Raw genomic sequence first — 23,421 nt, 5'->3', positions numbered from 1 at the left:
GGAGGCAGGGGTTGGTTCCTCTGCGAACACACAGGAAGGGCACCAGAATCAGGCTGGGGTGATGGGTAGGTGCACCTGCTCTGGGGAGAAAATGGTTTTCTAAGCAGGTGAAATCTGAGATGAGTTTTAGAGGACAGCTAGGAGTTAGGTGGATGAACATTAGAGTGGATGGAGGGCTTTGCAGGTAGACAGAAGTTCCCCAGCATAAAAACAAGAAAGGAAGTGGGAGTATTACATCCTGGGGAAAAGAAATTCGATATGACTTGGGTAAAGATGTGAGCTGGGAAGGTCGTGAAGATGATATGACTGGCGAGATGGGTAGGAGACAGATCACGGGGTCGAGCACAGTTTTTAGTTCTGTGTGCAGTGGGCACCATTGAAAACCTTAGACAGGAAGTCACATAATCACATCTTCCATTATGGAAGATCTTTTTGGGCTGTGGTGCAGTCCAGCCCACTTCTGGCAAATCCAGAAACCTGCATCTTCACACTTGGCTTTTCCAAAACGTTGCCAGGGGTCCTTAGAAATGTCTGGTGAATCCTTCAGGGACCTCAGATACAGAAATGAAATGAAATATGAAATTATTTGATTTTGATGGTGCTGCAGCAGCACCTTCCCCCTCTCTAAGCTCTTCTTTGTATGACATCCCTAATTGGAACAAGGAAACACCATTGGAGCCCCTTCTTAATAACTGAGACTTTTTTCATTACTTGGTGAGATGATGAGACAAATGAATTTTTTTGTGTTTAAGGGGTAAAGAATTGTCTTTCAGGTCATAAAAATAAAATAAAATAAGTCTGTCATGCATGAAATATCAGAAAATATTCGTTATTCAAAACCAGGGTCTCTCAACTTTTGCAACATTGACATTTGGGGCAGGATAATTCTTTGTCCTGGGAACTGTTTTGCATTGTAAGATGTTTAGCAGCAACCCCGGACTCTACCCAATGGATGCCAGTAGAATCCCCTTTCCCAGTTGTAACAACAACAAAAAAATCTTCAGAACTTGCCAAATATCCCCTGCAGGACAAAACTGCCCCAGCTTGGAACCACTGTTCTGAACTGTGCAGCTGTAAGTTTTACAGAAACAAAGAAAACCAGATGAGATTAAGTTGAGGTATGTTCGGTAAATTCTTTATTTTAGGTCACATGGAGGAGGACTAGTGGCATCTGATGTTAAATGAATTCCAGTGTTGCCTCTCAAAACACCACAGCCCTTCACTCTCAGGGTCTTGCTAATTATTAGACCCCCTCTTACTTTCTTTCATCTCCAAATGCCTCTAATGTGTTATTGTGGCACGGATCCTACTTTCTCTCCAATTACACCATCAGATGGACCTTTTTCAACTTGGCTTTCAAAGCTGGGTGCTCCTTGGAGACAGCTTTGTTAAAAGCATTTCATGATCTTTGAGGTAGCCCAGACGTGGAGGTGCATAACTGTGAGGCTGGGTAAGATGGGGTCGCTGTCTGGGTTTCTGTCCACTTTCCAGGGCTGCCACATCTTCCATTTCTCTGTCCTCCCAAAAGTGGAGCTTCTGGCTTTAGTTAGCATTCACATTTCAGCTTCCAGTTTCATATGATACCAGAAGCCGCATTTTAGCCATTCCCAGGCAATGAACACAGCTGCTTCTCCCTAGCTCTAGTATTAAAATTATGATGCTTCAGAGTCACCTTTAAGATGATGACAAGACTTTAAGCTCCTTGAAAACAAGGTTGTTGCTGTCTTTCTTTGTTTTCCCAGTGCTTATGACTTTTCTTCATGCCTTAAGGATGCTAAGAGCTACAGTGCTGAGCGCTCAAAATGGACGTCTTCCAGATACCCAAAAGCCTTCGACTTGCCATGTTTGGCAGGGATATGGGCAGTCTCATCACTTATAGCCTACGTTATGGATGGGAACCCATATTTTACCTGGAACCTTCAGCGGGGAGAGAGTATGCTATTTTTAAGTGTCCCCCTTTTTTTTTTTTCTTAACGTGGTTCTTGAACAAGGTCATGCCATTATCAGTTATTTAACATTTCTAAAATTAGAAATAGTTTCACTGCTGTGGCAGCTCAAGCTTTAGGCTAAACTCTTTGAGCCTTCTCACACTGGGCCTATTGATATAGTTCCTTGGTGAGTCTTCCTGTTTGTCTTTTTCTAGTTTACAGTGGGTTCAAAATGCAGCCAGGTTAAATTTTTTTCTCTTTGGGCCAGGATTTTCTCACATGTAAGGAATCCCAATAGCCACCTTTAAGGCAGAGAACTTTGGTTCAGCTACCTGGTTGATAGTCAACATTCTGTACCTGATGGTCTCAATGAGTGCAGTATAGCTCTCTGACCAGCCTAGAGCAAGAGCAAAGCAGCAAAAGGGAGAAAATAATGATCCTTTCCAAAGTGGCCATCCCTGCCGCTCCCTAATTAAGCAACTTTGAGTTCAGGGGATAGTAAAGAGGAGGTGAAGTGAAAAGCAAGTAGAAAAAAAGAAAAGGAAAGACACACACTTTTGTTTAATAAAAATTTATTCAACACTTGCCATATGACAGCCCCTGTGTTGAGATGGAGACACCATAACATATGACATGATCCCTGCCTTCATCAAACTCATGGTCCATATGAAGATGTGAACTGAAAGCAGAACCTGGAGTATGGTTTCAGCCTATCAGTCTATCTGAAAGATTTCCTCTTAGCACTTCTTAGAGCCTAAAGAATTTTGGAACTGCGATCTAATGCAATTTCTGTATTACGTGGACACTATTAGTAACCCCACTTTACAGAGGAGAAAGCTGAGGCTCAGACAAATTAAGTAACTTGTCCAAGGCTGCCACTCAGACAACAGATAGAGCCAGGAGTGGAACCTAGTTCTCCTGACCTCAGGCCCAGTGCTCCCAGCAGTTCAAAGAAGAAAGTGAATTCCATGTTTCCACCCATTCCCAGCTCCACCCCCTCCTCGACAAGCCCTCATCATCGCTCACTACTGATCTCTTGGCTGTGTCATTTGGTCCTTGTGCCATGTCTAAAGGTAAAATTTCCTCTTCCTTCCACAGGGCTCCAAGGCAGCAGAAGGATGGCTTGATAGGTGTGCAGGCAAGAGATCCTCAGCACATCTTCAAGGTCAGCCCTAGAACAGGGATCTAAAGAAGGTTATTGATTAGCCTGCTGCCATTTTCCATTGTGGAGCACCATTCCCAAACACCCACCAAGGGCCTCCTGCCCATAAATCAGTTCCTTGTAATAGTAATTAATAGGGTGACCTGCAGAGGGTGAATTCTCCTCTTTCAAAGACCTTGAAGAAGCGGGTCTTGGAGAGGAACACAGCTGAAAAATGAGAGGAACCACCTTAGACAGAAATACATTGCCAAGCTTTTCTTTTTTCCTCCTAAGGAGAAATGAAGAAGAGTTTTGCACCTTTAAAAATAGCTTTATCACACTAGGAAATAAGTATAAAAAGACAACTGGAGTGAATGATTTAATCTAGGTTATATAGAGAAAGAAAATGTACAAGTTCTAGCATCATACTTAGCACATAGGAGGCTCTCAACAAGTATTTGTTTTATATTGATTGAATAATATAAAACTGTCAAGTAATCCATTCAAGATGAAAAACCATTGTGGTTCAGCTAGGCATTTTGACCACATCATGCCAAAAAAACAAAAACAAAAACAAAAACAAAAACCCGGTTTGATTGATTTCCTTTTTCTTCAGTGAAACTGGCCCAGTGGTGAGTGTATATTTGGGACAATTTAAGGTTAAGCAGGATTTTGGACTTGGCACATGTACCAATTTAAGTACATGGCCTTTAATTATAGTGCGTTGCAGTGAGAAATAAACCAAAGGATCCAGAATCAGGAGATTTGGGTTGGACTACCACTTGTGAGACATTGGGCCAATCATTTCATTTCTCCATGCCTCAGTTTCCTCTTCCATAATTTGAAAATAATAACAGGAAACTCTGATATTGGTGAGCAAGGGCCATCGATATCTGTGAAAGTGCTTTGTCTGACATAAATTGGATGTAAATGTGAGTTGCTAGTCATGTGATTAGTATTGATATTGAGTGAATGGAATGAATGGCAAACTTTCCAATTATGGTGCTAATAATTATGAATGTTAATTGATGGGAAGTGTCTTAGTCATTGCTCAGATATGTCTCCCATTGAAGCTGGAGTTTACACACTGCACTCCCTGAGTATAGCTGGAAGGCTCATCCTCCCAGGCCTTCACGGCTATTTTGGAAATGGCATGGGCCAATGATATCTGACTCAGGAGCTCTGATGGTTTTCCCCACCATGTGATCTGAGAATGTGGGACAGCTGATTTCATGGGTGCCAAACCAGAGCCGTGAGTTGCAGTTTGCTCATATGTGCAAATTCTGTTCTGGAATCGACTACAAAGAAGAGATGAAATAAGTGCATGATACTCACCCTGGCAAGCAGAACCCTATTTGCCAAAGGGTGGCCAGAAGGCCAGAAGGCACTCTCAGTTTCCCTGGGTTTTTCCTAACACACTTCTCTCCTAGCTAACATATGGGTTAAGAACTCAGTCTCCACCAGGCTTGAGAGTGGAGACAGGGTTTTATCAGCCTCCCTACCACCATTCGCCCACTTAAAGATCACTTTCTGGTCTTTAAGAAATTGAACATTGGCATGGTATAAAAATAAAAGCAATTAAATTTTAAGTTGTAAGTCCTCATCTTACTTCTATTAAACAAGGGAACTTTTAATCCCTTTTGGACGTCAAATGTTCTTTTCCATAGAAGCTTTGTCTTCGCCACTTTCAGTAATTTGTATCCCTGCTAGCTCTGCTCCACTTGATCAAACTAACCTGGATAATACGGGAGCTATTAAGAGAACACACCATTTCCTTAGGGAGTCATTTATTCCCATCATCACCGATAATAGAAAGTCCTTTTCTGGGCTTGATGCTAATGACTTCTCAATCCATACAGGGTGCATTTTCTCCAATTGTTGGTTATTCTCAAGCTGTAACTTGTAGTTTTGGGGAAGTAGGAATGGAATATACTTCCTGGATCTATTTCGGTGCTCTGTTTGTATTACTGTCAACAATTTAGATAGGTAATAGATGTAAATGGGTGTGGGTTAATCAGTTTTATCAGTGTTTAGACAAAGAAAACATGAAGTGTTTCTATTTTGTTTCTTGTTTGGAATTCAAAATGGATTTATAAAGAAACAATGAGAAGGTGTTACCAGACAATAATACTTCACAATTTAATTCTGTATTTAAAAGGGAGATTTCTCACCGGCACGTAGAGAAATGATTCTAACTCCTTAAATGTTTAAAATTGAGTTTATTATTATCCCTTCTACACTTGTTCTTCCTCAAAGGAGTCATGCTGTTTCTGTCATCCCTGCTTAAAATTCCAGAGTCTTCTATAAATCTTTCTTTCCATGTATACGGTCTCTAATTCCTCCCTATCTGTTCTTGCAGTATTACTTTATTTTCTTACTTCTCCCTTCCTGGGTGAGGCCATTATTACCTTGCACTGAGTGGGCTGAAAAAGCCTCTTAACTGATCACCTTGACTCCAAAATCCCTTGACTCTAACCATCTTGCCTGATGCCTGAAGACCAGTCCTTTGAAAGCAGTACCCTGTTCATGTCATGTCCCTGTACAAAATCATCACTGCCTCCAATTTCTAATAGATAAAGACCAGATTTGTCTATGCGAGATTTAAAATTCCTCATAACTGAGTTCCTACCAACTTATCCTTTTCCAAGACTTTTCTCCTCTGTTCCTCTAGCACCCCAAGTCCATGGATTTAGTTACCTGCTAAAATTGCCTTGTACTTTTTGTCTCCATACCTTTGCCATGCTGTTCTTTCTTCCTGGGATTTCATTCCATGATCCAATATATACTTTTGAATGCCTCTTCTTTAATCAATTCTTAAATGGTCAGTACAGAGTAATATATTATAGTCATATGTGTATGTATTATGTTTCCCCCGTTAGACAATTGGATCATAAAGGACAGAGCTTTGCCTTATATTTCTTTACACCTTCCATAATGCTTGACATAAAGCAGTGTGCAGAATAAACTTTTAGTAAGTGTATTACAGAATGAATGAGTATGTAAATAGAGAGAGGATCCACAAATGTTTAAATTTTGGGTGACATCGTACCTTGGAGTGTAATGAATGGAAGCTTTCAAAAGCTAACTGGTACTTTCAGAGCATAATGGAATTGAAACTTCTAAAATCTTTTCTTTCTCATCTATGCTAGAGTTCCCTTACTATTTTCTTGCTTCACCCTCTCTTCAATTTCATTTCCTCAGACCCTTACCCCTTCACTGTCTCATAAATATAGCATGTTTTATAAGGAAACAATTTAAATGCTGTTACATTAAAGATACATGGCTATTAAATAACTTATCCATAGCTCTGCCAAACTGTCTGCCTTATCCAAACACAGCATGTGCATAAAGGCAACTTTTTGGAATCAGATCATGGATAAAACCATGCAGTGGGACACTCTAGCCAGAGCCATCCTGGAATAAGTCAGTAGCCTCTTGGAAACCTCATTTTGTGGGGCTGGTTTTAAATTAACACCTTTATATTCTAGGACACTGTTATCCTCCTGATATTTTTGAAGGGTGTAGGATCCTATGATGTAGTGCCAAGAGGCATTGGGACACAGGTGCACACGTGTGTGAGTGTGTCTATTTGGATTTATGGGATGGTTTTACCCAAACGTTCCGAGATCTTTTGAGTCATAGAAAGAAAATTCCAGTCTCAATTTATTACCACTTAAAAGAAGGGCCCAAGTCCAAGGACTCATAGGTTTGGTTTGGACAAGCATCCAGAAGTTGGGATGACTTTTTGAAGCTCTTGCATCTGCAAATTTGGGCTGGATCAATTGAGGACAGACGTTGTCATGATATTTTAGTACTACTCACTGTCATACAGGCTAGAAAATAATACCTCCTTTGCCGTAATACATTTCAGTTTGGGGAGCTGGAAGCCCAAACAGGAAAATTAGAGACAGAGAAAAAGAAAGTTGATTTAATTTCTTCAGACCCGCCATTTTTTCACTGCATTCAAAGGTGTGATTTCATCTTTATATTGCAAAAAAGCTGGGTCAGGCTATGACACACGAATGTTATGAGTTAATAATGGGTATTTTTACAACAGTTCCATAGATTCACAGAAATTGAGGGCTAAAGGCAACCTTGGGGACTTTCTGGACAAACCATCTTCTTATATAGATTATAAAACAAAGGCTTATAGAGAAGAAATGGCTTATCAAAGACTAAGAGAGTAGGTCTGGGATTTACTCCAGAGTCCTGACATTTAGTCAACATGGTTACTTTAAATCACCACTCAGTCAGTTCATATAGATGGATTGAATGGACTGACATCAGACTCCAGTAGGGTTTTACTGTAATTATCATTTTTATTTACTCTACCCTGACTTTTGCCAATCCATTTGTAGAGTGAGGACTTAAAAGTTGGGATGGATTAATACATACAGGGCCAACAGGACAGTCATTGACATTCGTTTGCTGGAAGGGAGCACAATTGAGAGTTCTGAGCCAGGAGAGGAAATGCTTTCCTTCCTGTTGGAAGATGGCTAACAAAGTTTGGAGGAGAAAAGCCAATTTAACCAGAATCCAATTGAGGGATACATATGTCACCGGCCAGAGAATCAACCAACCAGGAAATAAAGGAAGTGGGCTAGAGTGCCAAGAACCTGAAATCAAGCAAAGGCAGGAAAAACAGGGAGTCCTGAGGCCATTCTCAAAGCAGGAAAAGAATTGTAGGTGAAAGGGTTGGCCAAATGGTCCCAAGAGACAGTTTGCTTCAGGGCATAAACTTGTGGTTACAGCCATATTTTGAAGTTCTTTCTTGCGTTGCATTTTTGGTTTCTAACAGTTTCAGAAACGTCCTGATGGAAGCAGTTTGTGAAACCCAGTTTTCTAATTTATTGGTGTAGTATATCGTTATAATCTTAGTATCCTAAAAATTAAGTTTATACATAGGAATACTAAAGAAGCATAAGGTTATCCTGACGGGAGCATAGAGCAGGAGGAACAACTTAAAACACTCCCAGACTAGCATTTTTGAACTCTAACATGAAGCCTCCTTACCTATAGACATTGCACAAGAAGGAAATCAAGATTATTTAGTTCCATTCTTTGTCTTAAGGTAAGTGGGGCATTTTTATCCTATGGCAACTCCTCTACCCCTCTAATTTGTGGGTTATATCAGGATTGATTCAGTATCCAAGAAGTAAAAAACTTGAAACTATGAGACTGAGACATTAACTTACCCCAAGACATGGAGTATTATTTATAATATATAACATGATTTAACTGTGGGAAGGAAAATTATGAATGAACCAATTCACTTACAATTTGATCAGGAAGTGTGCACATATTTAAGGGAAAAAGAACACATTTTACTAAGTGTGTTGGTTTGAAGCTATTCTGTGCCCTATAAAAGGCCATGTTCCTTTAATCCATTCCTGTGGATGCAGACCTGTTTGTGGGTGGGACCTTTCAGTTAAGTTATTTCAATTGAGATATGACTCAACCCATTCAAGGTGAGTCTTAATCCTTTTACTGGAGTCCTTTATGAGAAGAAAAGTTAAAAAAAAAAAAAAAAACAAAAAAACAAGCCAGAGTTGTTCCAGATGCCAGCTGACTTTCTTCAGAGAAAATATCATCTTGTTGATGCTTCAATTTGGACATTTTCATGGCCTAAGAACTGTAAATTGCAAATTAACAAATCCCCATTGTAAAAGCCAGCGTATTTCTGGTATATTGCATTCTGGAAGCTTTAGCACACCAAAACACTATGTATAGGCTTAAAAGTGTGTTCCTGGGCAAAAGTCTCAGATAGATATTAAAGAGATGGATTGTCAATCTTAGGGGCAAGAATGAGTTCTTTGAGAATTTTTCATGCTGAACTAGCTTCTTTTTGAAAAAGATTTCAAACTTGGTCAACAAGGGAGATGCTATAGACATAGTATATATGGATTTCAATTTTTTGTGTCTTGACTAAAGAACATGGAGTCATACTCATGGAAGGGAGCATAGACATAATTTCATTTCAGCCCTTTATAATATTATGAAGATGATGGTAACTGATGCTACAATCAGAATAGATGATGATTAATGAATGACTACATTCAGCAAGAGCTGATTAATGGATGGATGGCAAGCTGGCACTCCATATGATTCTCTCCTTGCTTGTTTCCATTTTAATATTTTATTTTAGAAGAGGACTTGTTGAGCAGTGTTATACACAATATAACAATTTGGGTGTGGTATCACAATGATGATGATAGAATCAGAATCCAAGATTCCCCAAATCTGAAACTATGGGCAAACTTCTAATGTAATAGGGATGGATGCAAAGTTCTGTGGAAAATAATGCAAGTAAAATGTGAAAAAGATATGTCTGACAGAACACATGGCACCCCCTCTCCAAAAAGGAGGGGCTGACAAACTTGGTAGAACTCAAGAGAGTCAAATGACTATAAATATCAAGCTTAATCTTGGGTCCAGGAGACAGGCAAGGCAGTGTTCTTATTTCTCTGCTCTGATGAGGTCACACATTAAGTATCATGTTCAGTTCTAGTAATCCTAATATAGGAGGAAAAAGAGCAAACAGGAAGAGCCCTAAAGAAAACAACCAGGGTGGTTGATGTATCTAATATGCCACTGTAAAAGTCAAAAGAACTGAAGATATTACACTTGGGGAAGATTTCAGGGAAGGACATGACAGCGGTCTTCAAATTCTAGAACTTCAATCAGCAGGAAGAGGAATGAGGCTCATTCAGTGGTAGCTCTAGTGACAAAGAGAGGGCATTTAAAAAAGAAGAGTTCAGCCCAGTCTAAGGAAATGTTTTTTAAAGATGGTCTGGATGGAAACTAGCCCATATGACTCCAAGCTGTAGGTGCTTTGAGGATTTCCTGAATAAGGATGGGGTTGGCATCGATTATCTTAAAGATTTGTTTCAGTTTTGAGATTCTATACTTTTTCAATCTATGAAATTGCTTTTTGTAGAGAAAATGATTGTTCTCTAGCCAAGCAAATAGTGTGATGTGATGGAATACTTCCCCAATTTAACAGAAGATACTTTTCAAAGGACATGTTCATTTATAAGCAAACTGTTAACTTGCCCATTTATTGAAGTGGGTCCTGTATGAAACTTTTTGCATTAAAACTTGGTTACTTTAGTTTCCTTGAGCTATTTTAGTGTGAATACCTCTATCTTCTTAAAAGTAGTGTAATGAATTTAAAAACATTATATAATCCACAGTTTTCAATAATTCAAACAGATTTTTCCTTAATTATTTTGAATGAATCACACTATTGGAATATGTAAATGATATGTATTAAAAAGATACAATAATGATAATAATAACATTAACAATAATAATGGCTTATTTGGTTGGAAGTTCTTACTATGTGCCGGGCATGATTTAAGCATTGATTCACTAGTCATATGGATTTACATCCTTAATGTTCACAGTAACTATATGAAGTAGCTACAATTATTTCCGCTTCTCTTCCCAAATGAAGAGGCTAAGCCCCAGAGAGTTTCACTGATTTGCTCTGGGGAATATTAGAATGAAACAAAGTTAGAACTGTGACTCCAGAGTCTGTATTCTTATTACTGGATTATTTATGATTAACAACGTTCATATTTTACAAACGTCCAGTTAGAAGTAGAAGTAAACCTTGGAAACCTGCTTGTGGTCAGGCTCATCTTACCCTAGGATAGTCACATGAAAAGCTTCTACTCTGCTTTAAGAGACAGATGGTTATATTGACTCAGTGCATACTTTCACGGAGACAGCTAGGCAAGCTGACCGCTTTGTGATCTAGTAGTTAGTTGATGTTAGTTCTAAGCCATCCCCAGAGGATAGTTCTTTGCAGGCTGCAATTTGGGCTGCTTAGCTTTTTTCTTTTTCACATGGGCAGGCACTGGGAATTGAACCCAGGCCTCCTGCATGGCAGGCAAGAACTCTGCCACTGAGCCACCGTGGCCTGCCCCTGTTTAGTTGTTTTGATTTTAATATTGTCAGACTGAAGAACTCATCTAAGCTGCATCTGGCTTGTATGAAATTTGACTTTATTAGACCTCATGAACGCAAATCTTAATTCTGCCTCTCAGAAGTGTGGATTGGGGCAAATTGCCATACTATGTAGCAATTTGAAATGGATATTCCAATACTTACTTTACAGAGATTTTGTGAAGATTAAATGAACTATTATGCATAAATTTCCCTGTAAAAGGACTGACAGATAACATAAATATTCTAGACATGGGATTACTTTCTCTTTTCTTTGTCTTTCATTTGATGAAAGTCTTATATTCCTCTTACAATTTTTGATACTGCTGGCTGAGGGTAAGTTCTACCTTTTAATCTGAGTTTCCATTTGAGGGTAAAGAAGAATCACATTGATTGTGGCTTCCAAAGAGTAGTTCTCCAAGTTTAAGTGCCCTATGTGTGCCTGTAGTGGGGAGTTTCATTCCAATGCAATGTGTAACTGGGAATTTTTTCATTCTGTGCCAAAAAAAAAAAAAAAATTCCATTGTATCTTAATATTCCCTATTATTGGTATTAATGATTCGACAGTCTTTTAGACATGGCCACCATGACTAAGGCATTTTTCACCAGGTTGCCAGTCATTCTACAAACACATTGAGCAGCTGCTATGTGCTTGTCTTAAAGTAAAAAAGGCACAGTTCTGGTTGCCTAACAATACTTGGGCAAAAAGCTCTGGAACACGATGTAATTGCAGTGTACACAAAGCGTTTTGTGAACAGGGAGAATAAATATGGGCAGGAGAAGGGAAGCCCTTCCACCTAACCACAAATTTAAACATTCAAAGAGAAAAGACCTGCACAGATGAACAGTTTTGTGGGTTGTGGGTGAACTGACCATATAACTTCTTGCTTCTTTAGACTGCCACAAATAGATTTTTTTTCTCCTCTGGGCAACAGGGCTCATAATTAATTCTTTACATCTCTTGACCTTTTTGAATAGAAGAGAGTATTTTGGTTAGGTGGCCTACTGATACACTTCTTTCTTCTTTTTTAAAACAGATTCTCTTCGTCTTAAAGTAAAACACACACAATGCTGCAAACTGGAGGAAGCAGAAAAATACAAAGAAAAAATAAAAATCATTTGTAACCCACAATGCGGAAGTTATCTCTATTAACATTTGAGGGAACTGGACTTCATTTTTTTCTTTTATACATATCAATATGGTACATAGTGGTGTTATATGACAGATAACTTTATATACTGCTTTTTTTTTTTTCGCATGGGCAAGCACCAGGAATCGAACCTGGGTGGAATCGAACCTGGGTCTCCGGCATGGCAGGCAAAAATTCTGCCTGCTGAGCCACCACCACACTGCCCTATATACTGCTTTTTAAACTTAATAATATATTACGATATTTGTCTGTGTCTTTCAAAAAGGGAAAGTAGGTTCAACCACTTTGGAAAAAATCTGAAAATTACTTATTAAACTACACATATACCTTCCCTGCAATTCCAAATTAGGTATATATCTAAGAGAAATAAAACCTTTATTCATACAAACACTTGTACAAGTATGTTCACAACAGCATTATTAATAATAACAAAAATCTGGAAATAGCTCACTTAGCCACCAGCAGGTGAATGGACATCTATTTATAGAATGGACCACTATTCAGCAATAAAAAAGAAATGATTTATTGATATATGCAGCAACATGAATGAATCTTAAAGGCATTATGCTGAGTAGGAAGAAGCCAAATGGGGAAAAAAAGCACGTATTGTTTGATTCTGTTTATTTGATTTTCTGGAACCAAAAAAAAGTAATCTATGATGAAAAAGAGCCTAATAGTGGTTTCTTCTTGGTAGTTGGAGGCAGAATTGACTGGGAAAGGGCATGAGGGAACTTTCTGGAGTGACAACAATATTCTATATTTTAGTAGGGATTTTTGTTACATAGATGTATGCATTTCTCAAAATTCATCCAGTGGTCCTCTTGAGATTTGTGCATTTAACTATATATAAATTTTACTTAAAATTAAATGGAAAAAAAATTAGCACCTACTTTAAGCCTCCATTTCCTCATTAGTAAACAAAAATAGTGATATACCTGCAAGGGACCATCACAAAAAGTCATATTTGTAAAGTATAATACCTTTTATGGTGCTCCATAAATGAAGATAATCCATTAAAACATGAACATTTATTCAAAACAAACAGTTAATATTAAAAGCTCAGGCAAACTCACTAAAATGAAACTACACTTTGTTATTACCTTTTTTTTTTTTTGCATGGGCAGGCACTGGGAATCAAACCCGGGGTCTCTGGCATAGGAAGTGAGAACTCCACCTGTTGAGTCACCATGGCCTGCCCTAATATTACTTTTTGGAAAGTGTTTTTTTGCCTCGTATATTAGAAGTTTTTAAGAGCAACATGCACTTTGAATTAACGGTGCCCTTTCCAAGGTCTTTTCTAGGAAATAATCAAAAGGTACACAAAAATGCAGTTATAAAAATGTAATCCAACATTATTTTTAAATGCAAAAACTAGAAGCAATCTGACATCTAATATAAAAGATCTGTAAAATAATTTATTGACATGTACCCATATATTGTAGTAATGGGAAGAATATTCATTTTCTTTACTAAAATCTCCTATTTCCATCAGATCACTGATCATGGTAACTGAGGGATACATTAAAAAGGGGAAACTTTTCTCTACTTTGTTCTTCCCTGGAGAGGAACGGGGGAAAATTAGAGCCAAGTTGGCACTTAATTTTCTCTCCATTTGTGCATATCTAAGGAGTAGGAAAACCCTGCAAGGAGAAGGATTGGGTAAGTGTATTTTCATGTGTATGTGAATACGTGTGTGTGTGTGTGTGAATGTGTATATATTTTCTTTTTGACTTGCCTCCCCATCTTCCTTCACCTCTTCCAGCTTCCCCTCTCTTTCCTCTTTCATTTTCTCCTTCATTCCCTTTCTTTGATCTTTTCCCTTGTCTCTTACCCTTCATCTCTGGGCACTGAATGAACTTTGCGATCTAGGAAAAGATGCCTAGGCTATGTCTGCTCAAACCCAGCAGGTGATTATTACAAATGCTCTCACGGTCCGCCTCTCTGTGCTACTATAGGCCCTGCACACAATCCTATTTATCACACCACACTCTGTATGGAACTATCTGCTTACTTATCTATCTCCCATCCCATTTATACCCTGAGGACAGGAGTGATGCTTTAATTATCTTGGTAATCACACCTTCCCCGTCACATAGTGGGTGCTCAATATATAAAATTGAGAGATTGTATCTAATAGTAGTTCAGAATGGCCAGAATTGCCTGTATGTGTATATATGTATACACACAGTGGGGGTCACATTTTCATTTTTTTCCATAAGAATATCCCATTATTGCAGCACCATTTGTTGAATGGTTTTATTTATTTATTTTTTTTGCATGGGCTGGGAATGAAATCCGGATCTACCACATGGCAGGTGAGAATTCTACCACTGAACCACCCATGCATCCCCTTGCCTGGCATTTAACCTTGGCTTTGCAGTTTCTTAGATGTGTGTCCCTGAATGTGTTACCTGTGTTCCTTACTTATCTGCACCTCAATTTCCTTATTTACAAAATGGGGTAAATAAAAGTTAACAAACTCAGACTTATTTTGAGAATTAAATGAACACAATAATGTGAAGCTGTAGGGACCCCAGAAAAGCGTGCTCTTAAAGCTGCTCCATTCCTGCGGATGGAGACCCACTGTAAGTAGGATACTTTAATGAGTAGAATCTTAAGATGTGACCCACATCGTTCAGGGTGGGTCTTAATCTTCTTACTGGAGCCCTTTATAAATTCAGACAAAGGAAGAGAAAGAAGCAGAAGCCAGAAGCCGAAACCAATGAAACCTGGAAGAGAAGGGAAAGAACAGCAGAAGTCGCCATGTGCCATGCCATGGGACAGAAGAGTCCAGGATCACTGGAAGCTGATTGGAAGAAAGCATTGCCTGATGCTGCCTTGATTTGGGCATTTTCTCCACCCTCAAAATTGTAAGCTTGTAAGTTAACAAATTCCCATTGTTAAAAGCTGACCCATTTCATGGTATCTGCTTTTTGTCAGCCTAGCAAACTAAAACAATGAATTAATACATGTAGAGCTCTTAGAATGATGCCTCGAAGATAGTAAGTCTGCGATAAATAGTTGCTACTATTAATATACACATATCTATAACAAATGTTTTCCTGTAAAAAAATCACTAAGTTGGGATAAACATAGTCATACTTATTAATCAGTTCTAATCACTAGATAATCAGCCAGCTGTTTGGGTGGCACAGAAACACATTATTTTTCCCTTGAAGTTCAGTCCTTGGCACAACACCTGGCTTATAATAGGTGCTCATTAAATGTTTAATGAAATGTGGATCAATTGTAGATAAAAAATTTGGAGGTGCTAAAATAAACCCTCTATTTTTAGTGTTTAATGACTATGGAAGGTCTCTAATTTGAAATTGTTCGTCTAAACATCTTTTAGGAGGGGGCCATATGACTTGATTGCAAGAACATTGGGGATGGAGTCAAATGACTTAGCTCTAATCTGGATTCTTCTACATAGTAGCTGTGTGACCTCAGGCAAATACCTAAGCTCTCTGATTTTCAGTGTTTTCCTTCATAAGATAGGGACAATTCCTACCTTTTAGAGCTTTTATGAGAATTAAGTGTGATAAGATATGTAGAGCACTATGTACTGTGTGTTTTAATCATTACTTTTATTTCAGACAATTTTCTGTCACTTCACAAGCTCAATGGTGAGACTCTTGGAATCCATATTCTTTGTCTTATAAACACTAATGGAAGTGTGTGGATATGAAGTTCTCAGAGGAGATGTGTTACTCTGAAAGGGGAGACTGTCAGATCAGTTACTGAATATAAACATGGAAAAAATTTTGTTACATGTGGAAACTGCACCCTAATTTTATGTCAAGTTGCTCTGAGAAGCCTCTCCTGAAAGGCTGCCTGGGATCTTTTGTATTATGGGTTTTATAAGAAATTGTATTTTGATTACCTTTTTAAATTCAATCAAAAGGGTCACCTTGGCTTGACCTATAGTAGGTTGTGGCATCAAATTGGTATCTTCAGCTAATATATAGGATGCAAGTGGGAGTTTCGCCTTTGGGGCTAGAGGCAAAAACTTTATCTTATTGGAAATAGCAGCAACCAGGTTGATATCTAGAATTCTTTGGATATTCGGAGTATTCAGGGATGGTTAGAAGAAATCTCACAATAGATCAGTAATTTTTGCATCCATTAAATACTCTTTAAATCACTTGCTGTGTGCTAGACACTGTGCTTGATTCTGGAAACCCAAAGATGAGCAAAATACACATAGCCCCTAGTCTAGAAGAGCTCACTCTGATGGGGGAACATAAACTTAATTTAAAAATATAATTTAATACACACTCTAGCAGAGATCTGTGCTGCAAAGTGTTGTAAGGGCACAGGCAGGTGAGCAATCCACTCAAACAGGAATGCCACTGAGAAAGTGGATTTGAGGTTAGATTTTGAATGATACATGGGGGTCACTAAGGAATAAAGGAATGGTACGAGAGGAAAGAGCAATGGCAGACATAGCTGAAGAGGAAGGCTTTGTCATGTGGCTTTGCTTTGATTGGTTGGGGAGTGGCTAGAGAGAGCCCAGGTCACATTGTATTGCTGATGGGTTGGACTGGGGACTTTTAAAGAAGTTAAAAAATGCATACTCTAAAATAATACACAAAATAAAAATAGCATAGTGCAAAACCTAAGAACAGTATCAAATAGCTGGAAGCTTTCTTCTTTTTCTCATGCTTCAAATCCACTCCCAGAGAGAGTGGGAGTGATTGAAAGTTTTCCATGGTATTTCCATATATTTCCTATGTATATATAGTACACATCTGCATGTATATGCATATTTATACCTACATTTTTGTACAAATGGGATCATACTACCAGGACAGTTTATTGTGTACCTTCTTTTATTTTCCACATAAATTATATTTTGGGCATCATTCCATATCAGTCCATACAGATCTCATTATTTTGAATGGCTGTATTGTATCTCATTGTATGGATGAATTATAATTTAAGATTTAGGAGTTTTTCAACTTATTAGTCTAGGAATTTCCACTGACTTCCTCAGAGCTCAAATCAAGATGGAAATAGGATAATGCTGACAACCATCTCAGAAGCACTTTTGGCTTCAAACAATATTTTTAGGGGCAGAAGGAAATATCCTTTCAGTTCTCTGCGAATTACTCATCTCCACAGAAGTACCAGACTACTTGGCTTGGCCAAGTGTCTCAGAACTTTTCTGCCACCTTCACTGTTGTAGAGGAGGTGAGATTTTGGCTAGATCTTGAAGCATCAGGAGCCATTCATCAGGCAGAAAACCTTGACTTTGTCCTGGGAAGAATGCTGCTGGACTGGATTCAGGCAGGAGGGGGCTGTTTTCTTATCTTAATCGACCTATTAACAAACACTTCCCGAATACCTGCAGTGTGCTCAGGATGAAGAAGCAGAGAGAAACATGAGTCCTCCCTTTGTATAATTTATTATCTGGTTAGAGAAACGAGATTCATGAAGTAATTAGAAAGATCTATTAAGCCATAGGTAAGCAAGTGTTGTTGAATTATATCCTACCTAAAAGGACTGTAGGGACTGCCAAGAAGGATGAGATGAGTGTACACTGGAATAATGAGGGAGGTCTCTCAGAATAGGATGAGATGGACCTGGGGGGTGAGTAAGATTCCAGTAAACAGGATGCTTAAATGGGGACTTTCCAACCAAAACCAGTGTATAGACATAAGCCATTCAGTTGTTTGACGGGGATAGTCAATCCAGTTGTTTGGTTTGAATGTTCTCACAGACCAAAGCATCCTACACTTCCCCATTGCTCATAAGTCACAGATTCCTCCAGCAAAAAAAGAGAATAATGATTATGTACCATCATGAAAGTAAGTTGCAAGGTTTTGGTACTGTTGATGTTTATGCCCCCTTCCTCCTATTTTCAGCCATATCATCATTCTTAGTTCCAAGACTGCCGGAGAGCTTTGTTTCAGTGCTGCTTCCAAAACCAGATCAAGACAGTAGGCTTGTCTTTCAGATGTTTTGACCATTACCAGAAAATAGCTCAAAATTTATCCAGGAAGTTTAACTGCCCAAACTGGATTTCATACTGTCACAGACTCTGGTCCATTGAGAAGCCATAGTGCTGCTGACTTGACATGTCCTTGTAGCCTAACTCTTTAGTGTTGTATTCTGAGAACATATCATAATCTTCTGGAGGGTTTGTGTAAATGAGTGTTGTAGAGATTCTCCTTTCAACCAGGATTGTAGGAACCTGAGGAGGTTTCAAAATCTACCCTAACAAAGCATACAGTTGAAAGAAAACTGTCCTGAGAGTTAAAAGACTTGATTTCTTTCTTTGATTTGCCATTTAATTTGCCTGTTAATCTTGGGCAATTTACTTCATTTACTCGGAGGAACTAATTTTGCAAAAATCAGAAATATGGTTCAATTAGGCAGAATGTTGTACATTGTTTTAAAGTCTTTCCAGAAAAACTAGGCTGAATTAGCTCAGATGTTGTTAACCTAAGGAATTATGTGTGAATGTGAAGGCAGTCTTGAACCTGTTCAATTTATGCAAAATTTGGTGCATTTGTGTATATTCTGGGGAGAGACCCCATAGCTTTTACCAGATTTTCAAAAATCTGACTCCCCAAAAGCCCATTCCCACTGGGCAATAGAAATACCACAGGCTTTCTAAGTTTGTAGATGTTACCGCTTGATTCTCTAGCTTTGTAGTAAGACTGATGGAATAATTGTTTCCACATGGAGAAGAACTGGCACAAAACCTTTTAAATCATAACTTCTTCAGTTTAATTTGAGGCTAACTAACTCTACATTATTAGGGAACACTTTACACTAGAGAAGTCCAAAGACATAATTTTTGTCCTATTAAACTTGAAGTTGTTACCATGCCTACAATGTTGTGCATTGCTTATTAACTCTGTCCACTCTAAATGACTTTACAGTGAAAGCACTGTACCTTTGACCCAAGTGTACTCTTCAGGGTTCTCTAAATTTGCCTACTGCCTTATCTGATGTCCCTGCAGAAATGTATTTTCTGAGCTGTTGTTCACTGTTACTTGTTTAGCTCTTACTTTCTTAGATGATTGCTATAAGGTATGCGTATTTGAACAAAATTTCATGTCTTTCACAGAAGCAAAGTGAAGGTATTGCCTGATACAGTACCCAATGTCTATTTTATAAATATAGTCAATAAGATCTTCTTTAAATTTAATGTCAGGAAAAAGGTGTTTTGAGGAGATGAACTTGTATTCTTCCTTCTAGCAAATAAGAAGTGGCATAATGCAATTTATTTCCTTTTTTGCTTTATCTGCTAGGTCTCTCAGAGCTAAATTCAGTGCTCAAATGAAATTTGCAAGAGCTTATTCATTAGAGATGCTTGGATACATCTATATTTTCCTGCATTTCCAATATTACTTTTTATTACTTCCAATATTATTTTTTCCTGGTTATAAAATAGAATATGTTCATTGAAAAAGAATGTAAAGAAGAAGATGAGAATCACTCATAGACTTATTACCAGGAATTAAGCTTGTTAGTATTCTGGCTCTACAGTATTTCTTTTAAGCCTAAGTACACTTTTATAATGTCGGGATCAAATGGCACATACTGTTGTATAAGCAATGTATTATAAACATTTTCCAATTCTGTTTAATTTTCCTTGAAAGCATGACTTTTGATGATAGTTTCGTATTCCATAATAAAGATGCACCATTATTTAAAATAATGCTAAGGTCGACAAACAGACTCATGGGTTTGAGTCTTATTATCAGTTATCCACTTAGAATATAATATCCAGAATTGGAATTACTGAATTTATCTTAAAGACTTTCATTATATATTGAAAAGTTGCTTCCCACAAAATTTATACCAATTTAGATTCCATACCAACAGCATTTGAGAGGAACTTCTTCCTCACACTATGCCAACATTGAGTATACTTTCTTTTGAATCTTAATTCATCTGATAGAAAAAGGATATGCCATTGTTCAAATTTACATTTCTTTGATTTCCTAATGGTTTTAATATTTCAAAAGTTTATTAAGCATTTTGATGTTTCTATGTGTGAATTGCCTGTTCTTGGCCTTTGCTCATTTTTTTTCTATCTAGGAGTATGGCTTTTGGTTGTCGTTGCTTTGCAAAAGCTCTTTATATATTAAGGGCAATAATTTTTTGCCATCTATGTTTCATATGTTTCTCTCATTTGTTAATTGCTTTCCTATTGCTGTGAGAGGTATGTAGTTCTGTGATTACAAACAAAGACACTTGAGCTGGATTCTCTGGGTTCTTAATGCAATTCTTGCCTCTCAATTGCTGTATAACCTTGGGTAAATCACTCGGTATCTTTGCTCATCACTTTCCTTACCTATAAATTAGGATAATAATTCTGCCTGACATATATAATAATTGGAACAATGCCTGGGAATATAGTATGCACTCAATTAATACTAGCTAGCTTTATTAATTAGATATTTAAAACGACCCCATTTTACATTGTGTCTAAATTTGATCATTGTCTTATACAGTTTTTTGGCAGAAGAAGGGGAATAAAAATAAAATAAAGAATGCTTCTGTCAATACCATTAGCAATTTCTGATAGCTTTGTGAAGAACAAACACTACTTCTCCAATTTCAGGTTGAATTTACACCCAAAATAAATGTATGTGTATAAAAAAAACAAAGATAACTCAATATCTTTGGAATATGCTAGTCATCAAACACATAGGTGGTTGCACCTATTAAATTGTTTCGTTTTGTTTATAAGTGACAGATGATGTTCCAGTGACCTTTTCCTACGAGGGTTTTGGGATGTCCCATAGGTTTTTAATTTCATCTTCATTTTCTCCATCCAGGAAATAATCCAAGTAGGGCTGCCTAGTTTAAAGGAAAAGAAAATGACAAACACAGTGTGAGATTTCTCCATAGAGAAACTACAAGTTAGTGCTCAACCTTGGGAGGGCACAGAATAATTTCACTGGAGGCCAGAGAACCCACCAGCTAAAAATAAAACAAATGATGTTCCAAATTTGGTTTTGAAATGAGGAGTAAAGAGCCTCCAATTTGAAAATAATCACATCCACTATATCTTCATCCTCCAGATGAGGATCCTCTTACATTTTAGTTAGTCAGTGTGTAATGTTCCTGTTCTGTTTATTTCTGTTCTCAAAGTCTTGACATCACTAAAAATAAATGACTCAATTACACTTGTGCATAAGCAGCTGGAAAACTACCAAAACGTTCCCAATCTTGAACTGTGTAAACAGAGACACCGGGGGTGGGGTGGGGAGGGGAGTGGGGTGGGGGAAGGAGAAAAGGGAGAAGAAAGTGAAAAGAGCAAGAGAATTTTAAAAATAAGTTACCCTGAAGAAGCTCCCAGGCAAGAGTAGGATGTTTATCCCATCTCTTTGTTCCTGGCAGCATGTTGCAATCCATAAACCACTGGGTCCAGGGAACAAACTAGGTGGAAAAAAAAAAAAAAGGATCAAGAAACACCTTGCAAATAGATGTGCATAGCCAATATACATTCCAATGCTCGTCATAGGAAAATGTTGTCAGCTCTTTCTGGTCAGATGCTCCTGGGATCTTGGGAATTTCAACCTAAACCTTGAGGGCCAACAGGAAAAATGCAAACAGAACCCTGACTCATCAGCAAGCCCCAAAATACAACCACAGAGCCCCTCAATTTCCAAAGACCGGTCTTTTGTGGTGGTTCCTATCTCAGAATGCACAATTACAAAAATGAAATATTCCAAAGGTCCTGTGTACCCACAACATTCTTTCTTTTATTTACTGGCTTGGGTGGAAGACTATACTTTGTCTCTGAACGTCCTTTTGCCAGGAAAGAAAATCAGGTTTGGCCAGCAGAAAATCTGATCGTCTTTATGCCTTCCTTCACGTTACTCTGGAGATGAAGGAAAAGGTCACAGCAGCTGTGCAGCTCAGCTGACTCACCCGTCTCAAGCTGTACGTTATCTACAGGCTTCAAGGGGAGGACTTCGCTTGAGATGAAAGTAGGTCAAAGACGATGAAGGGGGAATGAGACTTAACCAAGGAAAATGAGAAGCGAGAGCTGGGTTAAACCCAGGGCCTAGAGCCCTCGGTGCTTCTTCTGAAAAGTTGACTGGAGAGGGAGAGGCGAATGTCTGTCCGTGACCTCTCTCCATCGAAGCCTCGCTCAGTACCTGCTCTGCTCTCATTTTAATCAGTAAATGAAGTGCCTGGTGCAGCCAAGCGATCTGTGAAGGGACCCTGCGAGGGCAGTGGCAAGACGCTTGCCTCTTTTTCCACACAGAGATGGGCCAGAGGGGAATGGCTTAAATTGCTTCCAGCAGGATTTAGGTTCGGCATGAGGAAAATCTCGCTGAGTGCGATGAGCCTCTGGAATGCATTACCCAGGGAGGCAGTGGAATCCACTTCAGAGACCTCAGAGGGCGCCATGGAATGCTGATCTTTCCTTAATGGCTAATGTTTTGGTGTAATCGGACGCGGCAGCATAGATGAACTTTCAAGTCCTTTTCTCTCCCGGGAATCGAATAATCACTAGCAGCATAATGCACTATCAGCAGTCCTATGGACATCTGTTGCATCCAAACCCTGCTTTATTTAGGCCACCTGAGATCCTTCCAGGTACCTGCCCACCACTGGTGATTAGGTGTAGGTTCCTGAGAGGGTGAGTCTGGAGAGCGGGAGGGTGTGTCCAGGGGCAGGAAGAATCTTATTGAAAAAAAAAAAAAATCAGAAACAGAAAGTACCAGAAAGTGAGTCCAAGTGCTGAATTTTGAGTTTGGGAAATGACAATAATTTATCAAATATTCCAAGGGGTAAGAACCATGCTAGGACTGGAAAACAGAGCTAGAGCTCCCAAGCCGAGGAGAAGGGAGGATGGAAAGGGAGTGTGACATGAAGCAGAATCTTTTACTTATGGGACTCATGAGACTCATTATCTCCCCACACAGTGGTTTGTCGAAAGAGTTGAGGAAAGAGTGAATGAAAACTTGCATTGAAAATTGTTCCTGTTAAGAATTAGCATCCAGGAATTTATACATGAACATAAGAATGGCTTCCAGGGTATCATTATAATCATAATAGGATAATATGATTTCCATGTCCATATGCTTTCTTGGGTGAAAGCCAGCGCATGGGGAATTGGCATAAACTTGTGTTTGCTCTTCAAGGTGTTTCACGCAGGTAGGATGGGTGCCATCTGTTGGGGAGTCATGCACTGGGGCTCAGTAAAGAAGGCTCCAGGGAGTAGACAATTGGGTGAGCTCAGCAGGCCACTTGAAACTACTGACCTTAGATTAGT

The 23,421-nt window shown here is 38.6% G+C and overlaps 1 long non-coding RNA gene across 1 annotated transcript in view; it reads left to right on the top strand.

The window, feature by feature from the left end:
• LOC143667209 (uncharacterized) overlaps nucleotides 1-12,151 on the top strand; it is a 106,239-nt gene extending 94,088 nt beyond the window's left edge. Inside the window, exon 4 of the long non-coding RNA XR_013167950.1 lies at nucleotides 12,057-12,151. This is a non-coding gene — a long non-coding RNA (uncharacterized LOC143667209). The remainder of the gene's footprint in view (nucleotides 1-12,056) is intronic.
• Nucleotides 12,152-23,421: the final 11,270 nt, after the last annotated feature.

Source organism: Tamandua tetradactyla, chromosome 2 (genome assembly GCF_023851605.1).
Source record: "Tamandua tetradactyla isolate mTamTet1 chromosome 2, mTamTet1.pri, whole genome shotgun sequence".
Classification (NCBI taxonomy): Eukaryota; Metazoa; Chordata; class Mammalia; order Pilosa; family Myrmecophagidae; genus Tamandua; species Tamandua tetradactyla.
This window is presented reverse-complemented; position numbering and strand designations above follow the sequence as displayed.